The 11,487-nt window shown below is 48.9% G+C and overlaps 1 non-coding gene across 1 annotated transcript; it reads left to right on the top strand.

The window, feature by feature from the left end:
- Positions 1 to 11,126: 11,126 nt before the first annotated feature.
- On the top strand, positions 11,127 to 11,237 carry LOC138086758 (U6 spliceosomal RNA). Its single transcript, XR_011145453.1, has one exon. It is a non-coding gene; the product is annotated as a U6 spliceosomal RNA (small nuclear RNA).
- The last annotated feature ends 250 nt before the right edge of the window (positions 11,238 to 11,487 follow it).

Raw genomic sequence — 11,487 nt, forward strand, 5'->3', positions numbered from 1 at the left:
ATCCCGAGTGTTCATTGGAAGGACTGATGCTGAAGCTGAAACTCCAATACTTTGGCCACCTGATGTGAAGAGCTGACTCATTGGAAAAGACCCTGATGCTGGGAAAGATTGAAGGCAGAAGAAGGGGATGATAGAGGATGAGATGGCTGGATGGCATCACCGAGTCAATGGACACGGGTTTGGGTGAACACCGGGAGTTGGTGATGGACAGGGAGGCCTGGCGTGCTGCGGTTCATGGGGTCGCAAAGAGTCAGACACGACTGAGCGACTTAACTGAACTGAACTGAACCACTTCTTTGATACCTGCCTTCTGAGCCTAAATGTTCTTAACAGTTTGAGATCTGCCGTTTCCTCCTTTCTGAAGGCAGATTGTCAGGATGATATTTATCTGATAAATATCCCCTCCACAGTAGATGTACTACTTGCAGATTGAAAGCAGCCCCAGGCAGGTTTGGAGGCCATCCAAGGCTCTCCAGCTGGGAAGGGAGAGGCTTGGGAGTCAAGCCCAGGTGTGCCTGAGTCCAAAGCAGATGCTCTGTGCTCCACCCAGCAAAGCCCACGGTCTTAGAGGGAGGCCAGCACCTCCCCGAGCCCTGTCGCGTGCTGGCATCCCCACCAGGGCATCTCTCTGCTGTATTTTTGCAGCCTGCCCTTGAGCCCCTCCACAGAACAGGCAGGCATTGGAGTCAACGAAAGGAGTGCCCAGTATCTCCCTTGGAGGGTGGAACCTCTCCTGCCAGTGAGTGCCCGCCTCCACCTCAGACACAACTTTCAAGTAAGACAGAACATTTTATAGATTATAGAGCCAGGACAAGGAGGAAAACGGCACGTGTGTTCGAGGACATCGTGGGAGAGACAGTCACAGCCTTGCTGGTGAAAGAGAAAATAGTGGTTCCAAGTGGGAGTGAAGATAAAATCACAATGCCGGGCTTTTCTGAAAGCACACCTGAGCACATTCTGCTCTCACACAGGACTTAGTGATGTGTCTCCCCGCTAATAGCATTATCCAAGCGCCAACTCTCTCCTTGAAGCTCAACTTGACTCTACGAAGCTGATAAAAGCCCAGAAAGCTTAACTGAACTCACTGTAGGATGCAGATTTGACTTTCATTCCTGTTATCATCTAAGTTCTAGTCTAACTTTTATCTGGATACCTTTTTTTGTTGACACATATCCACTCCTGTGAATGGTCTACAAGCTGGTTGTTTTTCTTGCTAATTCCCCTGATGTCAGTACAAAAGAAAGCACTGGTGAGTGCTCAACTTGAATATCCATCCAGAGGCACTAATTTCGTAATAATATATGGCAATATGATGGAAGACTTAGGAAATGTTTTTTTAAAAAAAGAGGCAGACCCGTGTGAACTGGTATGGGACAGTCTCTTGTTAAGACGCAGCAAGATTACTGCAGTTTGCTACCTTTTATCTAAAAACAACAACAACAACAACCTTTGTTTTTGCACTGGAATCAGGAGGCCAGAGCTGGGGGTGAAGAAGGGCAAATGCTGCATTTTCTGTAGAAAACTGTCAACAGCTGGCGAGCCTTCCTTTTCAGGGCTTGCCGAACGATGTTGGAGCTGACCCTGTGATCATCAGCCCGCTGTCCCCACCACCTTTCCCCACCCTGGTTGGCCCAGAAAAGCATATTGGTGTTTTTCCTTTTCTCCCCCAAGCCAAATGAGCAGGGTTCCAAGAGAAACATTCTGAAAGATTGGCATGCCCCCTGCAAAAGGGAGATGGGTAGCTCACTTGCCAGTTGGACAGGCACTCAGATTGTCAGTACTTGGGTCTGCCCTGTGCTACTACCCAGGAGGGTGAAGAGCCTCGGGAGAGATGGGAGATGCGTGAGTTTCCCATGGGACCAATGTGCCTCAGGGAAGGTGACAGTGTGGATCTGGTCTTAGTAGCGGCAGGAGCCTGAGGACATTAGTAGAAGGCAGCCTGCAGCTGGCTCTGCCTCACTGGGGAGACTGTGTTTCTGTTCTTCAGAAACCCTCTCTGAAGAACTTACCTGGGTGCCCCAAGTGAAAGTGAAGTCGCTCACTCATGTCTGACTCTTTGCGACTCCATGGACTGTAGCCCACCAGGCTGCTCTGTCCATGGGATTTCCCAGGCCAGAATACTGGAGTGGGTTGCCATTTCCTTCTCCAGGGGATCTTCCCCACCCAGGGATCGAACCCAGGTCTCCTGCATTGCAGGCAGACGCTTTACCCTCTAAGCCATCAGAGACGCCCTGGGAGCCAGCCACTCAGGGGGCATGGCTGAGTGCCAGTGTTGGCCAGGATGCTGTGACCATTCACAGGGAGAGGACCACAATGTAAGCAGCTAAGAGACATTTGCCTTTCTTCCCTGTTGCCCCTCTCAGTCCTCAGCCTTGAAAAAGGAGGGGGAGAGAGATATCATTGAGCCGATCATGTGCCTGCTCCAAGGGGCGGAGCGAAGGAGCAGATATGGAGGTCCCTCCCAGCCAGCAGTGGAGGTGGGCTTGGAGCTGATATGAGACTGGAATTTTAAACTAGAGTAACTAAAGGTGAACAGAAAGCTATGGGGTCTGTTCATCTTCTGCCAAGCCTGTAAAGAAGGGAGATTGGACAGAGTACAGCAATAAGTCAGCAATAAGTGAAAAATAAAACACTCCAGGTTAGCTTTCTGCAGCATCGTATATTTAAATGTATATAGACTGTCTCTCAGTCATGTCCAGCTCTTTGTGACCACATGGACTGTAGCCCACCAGGCTCCTCCATTCACGGGGGTTTTCCAGGCCAGAATACTGGAGTGGGTTGCCACTTCCTCCTCCAGACTATCTCTGGCTTCTCAGCACAATAGTAAAGAATCAGCCTGCTAATGCAGCAGATGCAGGAGATGTGGGTTTGATCCCTGGGACAGGAAGACCCCCTAGAGAAGGAAACGGCAGCCCACTCCAGTATTCTCACCTGGAGAATCCCATGGACAGAGGAGCCTGGTGGGCTACGCTCCATGGGGTCACAAAGAGTCAGACACGACTGAGTGCGCCTGCACAGAGTGTCTCTAGAAGGACACACAAGAAATGGTGAGCAGAGACTGACATTGGGGGCAAGTGGACAGAAAAGTTGGCCTGTTTCTCCTCTTTAAGGGATCAGGTCCACACTGAGGCGCAAAAGCCAAATTCCTTTCTGCCCCGGCAGAGACAGGGTGCAGGGCAGGTGGGGGCTACTCTGCACCTAGCTTGTTCCTGAGAAGCAGAAGAGGTGAGGATGAGCCTGCATGCTCACACACAAGCCATGTGCTGGAAGCCAGGGACAGAGAGTGTCTGCAGGGCACAAGCCCTCCATCCGCACGTCTTGCACCTGGAGGAATCTCTCACCCACACCCTGGATCATGAGGACATTCCAGAAGACTTGGAACCTGACCTCAGTCTTCTCCTTAAATGGATCTGCTGCAAATGCTTGTCCAGAAAACCTCACCACGTGCAAGGATGAGTCATCGAAAAGGAGCCATCACTAGATCTGTGTACAGATGATGCCTGAAGAAAAGTCTGGAAGCCAGAAGAGAGGAAATGTCCCCAGAGCATTACAAAGAGCACATATGAGGACTTCCCGTGTGGTATTGTTGGTAAAAATGACAACTACCACCCTAAATCCTGGGAACAACCTGAACACTCATGAGTGGTTTTTTAGTTGCTAAGTCATCTCTGACTCTTTGCAACCCCATGGACTATATGTAGCCAAGCTCCTCTGTCCATGGGATTCTCCAGGCAAGAATACTGGAGTGGGCTGCATTTCCTCCTCTGGGGGATCTTCCCAACCCAGGGATCGAACCTGCGTCTCCTGCATTGCAGGTGGGTTCTTTACTACTGAGCCACCGGAAGACCCTGAAAATGACCCAAACACTCATAAATAAGGAAGTAATTACACAAATCATGATAATCTATATAAATGACTTGAAAGCCTTAAAAATAGCAAGTTATATATGTATTCCTAAAAAAAGATCTTTAAGATATATAATTTTAAGTGATTCAAATAGGCAATATGAGGACATATGGCAAAATTCTAATAATACAGAATGGCGTTAGTATACAATAAAAGGAAAGTTGCTTCTTCATCCTGAAGTCCCAGCTGCTAAGATCCTCTTACCAAGAACACAGCCACTGTTCCCAGAAACTTGTACCTGGATATATTAATGAACTTTTTCAAAAACTAAGGTCAGAACAGCATGTGATTCTATTTGCATAAAATTTTAAAGTATATATATATGCATATGTATGTATATAAAATATATCATATATGTAATGCATAATATGTATCTGTATACATACACACTGGAGAAGGAAATGGCAACCCTCCAGTATTCTTGCCTGGAGAATCCCATGGACAGAGGAGCCTGGTGGGCTATAGTCCATGGGGTCACAAAGAGTCAGACATGATGAAGTGACTAACACACACACACACATACATACACACAATACAGTATAAAAGCAATATATATTATTTTTTTGAAAAGCAACTCAGGACCCTATTAATCAATCAATCAATTAATTTCTACAGTCATCTTTAGGGACATGACCAGCAGTCAGATGAGGGTAGGGTAACTTGATCAAATTGGTAGTATTTTACTTTGAAAATGTTTGCAATTATAAGACACATTCTGCCTATAAGAGTTTCAAACAATATAAAATTATCTGAAGTCACAGTGATCACTATTCAGGTGGCCGTTTGAGGCCGACCGGACAGAAACATAGGATGCTGGCCAAGAACCGGGAAGGACTGGTGGCACTCAAGGCCCCGGGCAGAAGTGCGCTGGTAAAGCTGCGGGAGGGGGTGTCTAAGCTGGCCCTGGCGACACGGGCCTCCTGGAGTGCAGTTCGGTCTCATGCTGCGGGGGGCTGACCTCTATGAACAGGCTAGAGTGGGGATGATGGGCATGACTTCAGACTTAGGAACTCCAGGGCACTGCGGTTCTGCCTTGCTCTCTCCTGGATCCGTCACTGTGCCTACAGCCACGCCGTGAGTCCCCCTCAGGCCATTCCACGTACAAGTCCGGGGGGCACAGACCTGGTGGTCCAGTCCACAGCCGTGGAGTGAGCCGTCTGGGGGGCGCATCTGGCAGCCGTGCTTCAGAGACTGCACCTTGACTGCAGCCTCGTGAAGGCCCGGGCAGCCAACTGTCCATGGACTCCACACCCTCACACGCTGCGTGGGAATGATAAATGTCTGTGGTCACAGGCAGATACATTTGGGGCAATTTGCTGTGCTGCGATGGAGATCTGGTAAGCAGGCCTGGGCACCCAGGGCTCACCCCGCAGGCAGCAGGGAGGGGCGGGGGATGGGGCTTGATGGCTTCTCCCGCACTGTTTGAAGGCGGGGGTCGGGCTTCTGTTCAAGGGGTCCCTCCGGGTTGGTCAACGTAGGGTGTGATCAGCTTTCAGCCTAAAGGTCTTCAGAGCTGACCTGTGGGAAGGGGTGGGGCGGTTTGGGGCGTGGGTGCGTGCTTGTGTGGGTGTGTGTACAATATGCATGTATGTTAATCAGCACTGAGCCCTTTTGCCTTCCACAAAGCAAAACAAGAGCCTATTGTCTATGTCCTTTGCCCCCAGTGTGACTATGAATCCTACTTTAGTTATGAGATCTTTTCAGTTTTCTCTTTCTCAGTAGATTTTTTAAGAGCAGTTTTAAGTTTATCAAAAATAATTGAGAGGAAAGTGCAGATTTACCATTATACCCGCTGCCCCCACACATACAGAGCCTCCTCCATTATCACCTCCCCACCACCACCCCCCGGGGTTTGTTACAACCGATGAACCTACACTGACACATCATTGTCACCCCAAAGCTCGTAGTTAACATTAGGGTTCTCTCTTGGTGTTATGGGCTTCCCTGGGTAGCCAGCTGGTAAAGAATCCTCCTGCAATGCAGGAGACCCTGGTTCGAAGATCCCCTGGAGAAGAGGATAGGCTACCCAGTCCAGTATTCTTGGGTTATGCCTTCTACAGGGTTGAACAAATGTAGAATGACATGTATCTATCCTTCAGAGTCGTTTCACTGCCCTCAGACTCCTCAGTGCTCTGGTTCTTCATTTCTCTGTCCCAAGCAGGAGCTTTTTATTCCATGTTATACCTTCTTCACTGAATCTTTCCCATCTGCACGTATCACCTCTATGTTTCAGTTCAGTTCAGTTCAGTTGCTCTGTCATGTACGACTCTTTGTGACCCCCATGGACTGCAGCACTCCAGGCCTCCCTACATCACCAACTCCTGGAGTTTACTCAAACTCGTGTCCATTGAGTCGGTGATGCCATCCAACCATCTCATCCCCTGTCGTCCCCTTCTCCTCCCGCCTTCAATCTTTCCCAGCATCAAGGTCTTTTCCAATGAGTTAGCTCTTCACATCAGGTGGCCAAAGTATTGGAGTTCCAGCATCATCCTTCCAACGAATATTCAAGACTGATGTCCTTTAGGATGGACTGCTTGGGTCTCTTTGCAGTCCAAGGGACTCTCAAGAGTCTTCTCCAACACCACAATTCAAAAGCATCAATTCTTCAGTGCTCAGCTTTCTTTATAGTCCAACTCTCACATTCATACATCACCACTGGAAACACCACAGCCTTGACTAGATGGACCTTTGTTGGCAAAGTAATGTCTCTGCTTTTTAATATGCTGTCTTTGTTTTCTTCCAAAGATTAAGTATCTTTTAATTTCATGGCTGCAGTCACCATTTGCACAAAAGTATCTGCATAAAAGTATCATTTTTATGTTTAATTTTTTACTTATTTAAAGCAGTATTGGGCATTAGGGAGTGGAGAAAAGCAGTATAGAATAAGTTTAAAGAGCTTTGGCAGGACAGAGGGAAGTGAGGAAGACAGGGCAATAGCTTAAGGAAACAGCAGGGGAGAGAAAAAGTATCTTTAATGATGGAGCATTGAATACTTTTTTTTTTCTGCACAGGAAGTCACCAATTGAAGGAGGAAAATATAGTGAGAGAGTAGACAGGGCTGAGGTTAGGGGACAGAGGGCCAATAGGAGGGACACGTCTTTAGGGGAATGCTGGTCCAGGTTGGGGGGTTGGTTTTGAGGCTGGCCGGGGGTGGGGGTGGGGGGGTGGTTGGGCAAGGCAGGGGCAGCTGTGAGAAGCCCAAGGGAGACTCCAGGCTCCAGCCGATGTGTGGCTGAGATAGCAGACTGTGGGCTCCAGGCTGGAGAGGAGGCAAGGGAAGCCAGGAAAAGATGGTGAAAGAACAGAGTGGGGAGGGGTTGATGTCAAAATGAAGATGAAAAACTAGCTCAGTGGCAAGGATTGAAAAACAGTAATTTTTTTTTTTTAAGTTATGCTCAGTAACAGGAAAGTCAGGCTCATCAGCAAGTATTCTGGATGTTTGACTGCATGACTAAATGTGAGCAGCAATGTCGGAAATACTGAAATGAGCTATAAAAGCTTTAAAAAGCAGTTTCAAGCCTTGGGAAACATAGCTTTCCTTCGGCTAACATCACACTACAGGTAACCTTGGTCTGTTTAGCCAGGGAGGCAGCACTGGACGAAAACCATCAGGAGCCAGTTAGCTACCGATGCATCGACACGCTCATCGCTTCAGATTACCAGCTGTCCACCACCTGCCTCTCACGGAGGTGGGAGCTCTATTCATGCACAGCTGGCTCTGAGAAAAACTCCTTACACGTGAGCTGAGATGCTAAAGGAAAGGAATCACTCAGGGCCGCGGCACCGTGAGTGGGAATAGGCAGCTTGTTCCACCTGGAGACAGGCGCTGGGCACATGTATATGGAGCTGTCATTTGAAATGACTTGTCCAAAGTGCTTAAGGTGAGACTAAAAGAAGCTGAAACTGGAAGATAAAGACATGAGCTGACAGAAACCGTTGGACAGCATTCGCAGAGTGTTAGGAGATGAATCGAGAGATGCCAGCGTCTTAGCCATTCCTCGTTCTGGAAGCTTCCTTTCTGTTTCTTTCTATGCCGCCCTCCTTTCATGATTCCTCCATAGGCATGGAGTTCCGTTCAAGATAGAAAAATGTTCTTCAGTGGACTTCTGATTAATAATTTTCCATCCAAATGCTGGAAGAGGATGCAGTTGTTCATAATAAACGTATATCTGTCTATCTCTCTGTGCTAAGGTTTCTAGGGTCTAAAAATTAAGGTGCAAGAACTTCCCTGGTGCTCCAGTGGCCAAGACTCTGCCTTCCAATGCATGGGGTGTGAGTTCAATCCTTGGTTGGAGAACAAAGATCCCACATTCCACACAATGTGGCCAAAAATGAAAACAAATGAGTAAAAGTTGTTAAAAATCAAAGTGCACAACCATGTCTAATAGGACAATCTCCTTTGTTTCCCCCCTGCCCCCCCCCCCCGCCCCCACGGTGCTATGCTGTACTAAGTCACCTCAATCGTGTCCGACTCTTTGCGACCCCATGGACCGTACCCTGCCAGGCTCCTCTGTCCGTGGAATTCTCCAAGGAAGCATACTGGAGTGGGCTGCCATTTCCTTCTCCAGCTTATGAAACCAAAGTTTTGCACCATTTCTACAGCTCTCAAAGGCATCAGTTTCAGCAGCATGCTTGGATGTCACTCAAACTTCCATGGTGTTATCCGAAACCACGAGCCACTTACTCTGCCTTCCAAGGTTGTCGGGGGGAGGAGGGGATGGGGGGGGCAGGGGGGGGCGAGTCTCCTTTGCATGAAAATAAAGATGTAGGGTATGCGCTTGTGCTGTATGTGTGTGTTTATATAATATATTTGTATATGAATGAGATGGACCTTTATATACCAACATGAGCGTTTCCCAATGAAAAACACTTATTTTAAAAGTTACAAAATAATACCTAAATCTTAATATCTAAATCTAAATCCACGTGTGCATGGATCCATATACTGTTTGTGGTGTAACTGTCCAGAAAGAAGGCTGGAAAGCCGTACAGGAAGCTGTGGGCGGTGTGGCCTCTGAGCAGGAAAGTTGGGGGAACCATGTTGGTTTTCAGCTTTGCTCTGTAGACTTCTGTATTGTTGGAAACTGGTACCATAAGGATGCATTTGTGTAAGAAGAAAAAAAAAGAGGGACTTCCCTGGTGGCCCAGGGCTAAGACTCCATGCTCCCAATGCAGGGGGCCTGGCTGGGTTCCATTCCTGGTCAGGGAACTAAATCCCATATGCCACAATTAAGAGACCTGGCATGACCAAATAAACAAAAATAAATATTTTTTAAAAAGACCAAAAATGAAAATGATGTGTTCAACTCTTGATGCTCTGGTGGGAAATGAGAGAATCAGAGGGTGGTGACCCAGACATGAAATGACATATCCCAGTGACTAAGCAGAGCTTTGCTGGGAGCTGCCCGACAGAGGGACATGAGAGACAGAGGGAACAGGGCTTAGAGGGCCCAGGCCCCTCACTTCTGCAGGTTTGGGGGCCACCAGAGAGCTGAGAGCAGACTGAGCTTGAAAGTTCATCTCTGAATGGCATGACCTGTCCGTAGCTCCAGGGCAGCGGCAAGGGGCCTTTTAAAGGTCACTGGGGAGTAATTTCTCGACACTTCTCAGAAGATGCAATTGTAGGGCTTCCCCTTTGGCTTCTGAGTTACTAAAACACAGCAGTGTCTGTGGAGAAGACGGACAGTCCCCCTGCGACTGGCCATGCCTGGGTGCTCCGGCCGGAGGCGGCCCCATGACCCTGGGACATGGGCCAGACAGGGACACATGTAGGGACAGGCGGTCTCCTTATGATGGAAACAGCAGGTGATCAGAAACCGTGGGGATCTTCTGAGAGTGAAGCTGTCACCCCAAAGGAAGGCCCATGGGAATCTCAGCTCAGAGACCCAGCCTTCGAGGTCCTCCTTTTGCTCACAGGGAGCATGGTAACGGGGTTCCTGAGACCTTCAGGTGCCCAGCACGCTGAGAACAGGTGGGGCTCATGAGTCAGTCATCTGAACCCCCACCCTGCCACCAGATTTCAAGGAAAAGATGTTTTCCCCAGCACGAAAGTTAGAAATCACTGATGCAGAAGATGCCCATGAAGGAGGCCAGAGGGGCACCTAACTACAGGACCGGGCCTGTCCATTTGTGATAGGAGTGACAGGGCCACCGTGAGTGATATCTCTGTTCTTAGCTGACCTGACTCACCTGGAGCCCTTGCTAGGGCTTCAGGGCTCCGGGAGTCACCTGCCCATTGTCTCGGGGTCAGGAAAGTGTCCTTGAACTCCCAGCCAGTGAGACGGGTGATGGAAGGGTAGAGAGATGAGGGGCTTGTCTCCCTCCGTGGATGAAGGATGTGCATTCAGACCCTGCCTTCTGGGCAGAAGGGCTTACAGCGAGGCCACGAAAACCCTAGACCCCTAATCTGCAGCTTCCCCAGGGCCTGCTGTGGCCTTGTTCTCCCGCATTGCCTCTGGTTACCGGGGCAAAGGGCCTCAGCTGTTACTGGTAGTGCCAGCCATGCCCCTCTCTAATGCCCAATAAAGGGTGACTGGGAGCCCCACCTCCAACATCCAGGATACCAAGGGAGACTCAGGCGGAGGAAGGCTCCCAACCCAAGAAGGGGGCCCCTGGCATTGCTGTGTGTTGGTCTGGAGTCTGTGGAGCATGAAGACTCTGAGCACACACAGAGCGGTTTACCTGAGGACCCACAATGGAGAGATGGAGATTAGGGCTGGGAAACCATCTCACGTCCCTGGGGGGATGTAAAGCCCAGGTTTGTATGTGATGAGCTTTCTTTCATCCTGTCTACACAGGAGATATACCCAGCAGCTTTAAAAACATATGCCTGAATTCCACCCCCTAGACCTGCTGAATCAGAACCCCCGGGGTTCATGCTCCCACCAAAGACATTCCTTCCTTCGTCCTTTTCCTTGTGGAAGGCTAGAGGGGTTTGGAGTTGGGTTTTTCTCTTCCCCCGGGTCAGGTAGGCTCTGATAAAACCCCAGCCTGTTAGACCATAGTCAGATAGTTAACTCTTGAGAACAGATCGTGTTAAGATGCTTTGGCGTCTTTCTGGGGAAGCTTACCTCTCCTGTGAGGGGCTATTTTACTGAAAAGTTACTCTCCTGTGACATGAAACTGGTTCTCCATTATGCTGGCTAAGAAGTGCCCTTGCTTCCCTTTGGAAATATTCCCATGTACACATGGGAGCTATTTTCCCTTAAAAAGCACAAACATTGTGCTTACTTCAGCAACGCAAACATACTAAAATTGGAACAAGACAGGGAAGATTAGCATGGCCCCTGCTCAAGGATGACAGGCAAATTCGTGAAGCATTAGGTAGTTTTTTTAGCTTCTTTTGTAACCCACTTTTCCTTCATGGTTTGCTTCAGAGAAGCCAGACCAAATGAAATATTATATCAAGGTCATTTTTTTTTTAAAAAGCTGAGAGATTTGTTGAGAGGAGGATGCGGCAGACTTGCAGGCTGAGGATTCCTGTGTGGAGTTTTCCCCTGCCCTCCTCACGGGAACAACGCTCAGGCCGTCGTGTTCTGAGTTCCCAGATCCTTGCCTCGGGTGGAGAAGTGGCCAGTGTCC

This window comes from Capricornis sumatraensis, chromosome 9, assembly GCF_032405125.1.
Source record: "Capricornis sumatraensis isolate serow.1 chromosome 9, serow.2, whole genome shotgun sequence".
NCBI classification, from domain to species: Eukaryota; Metazoa; Chordata; class Mammalia; order Artiodactyla; family Bovidae; genus Capricornis; species Capricornis sumatraensis.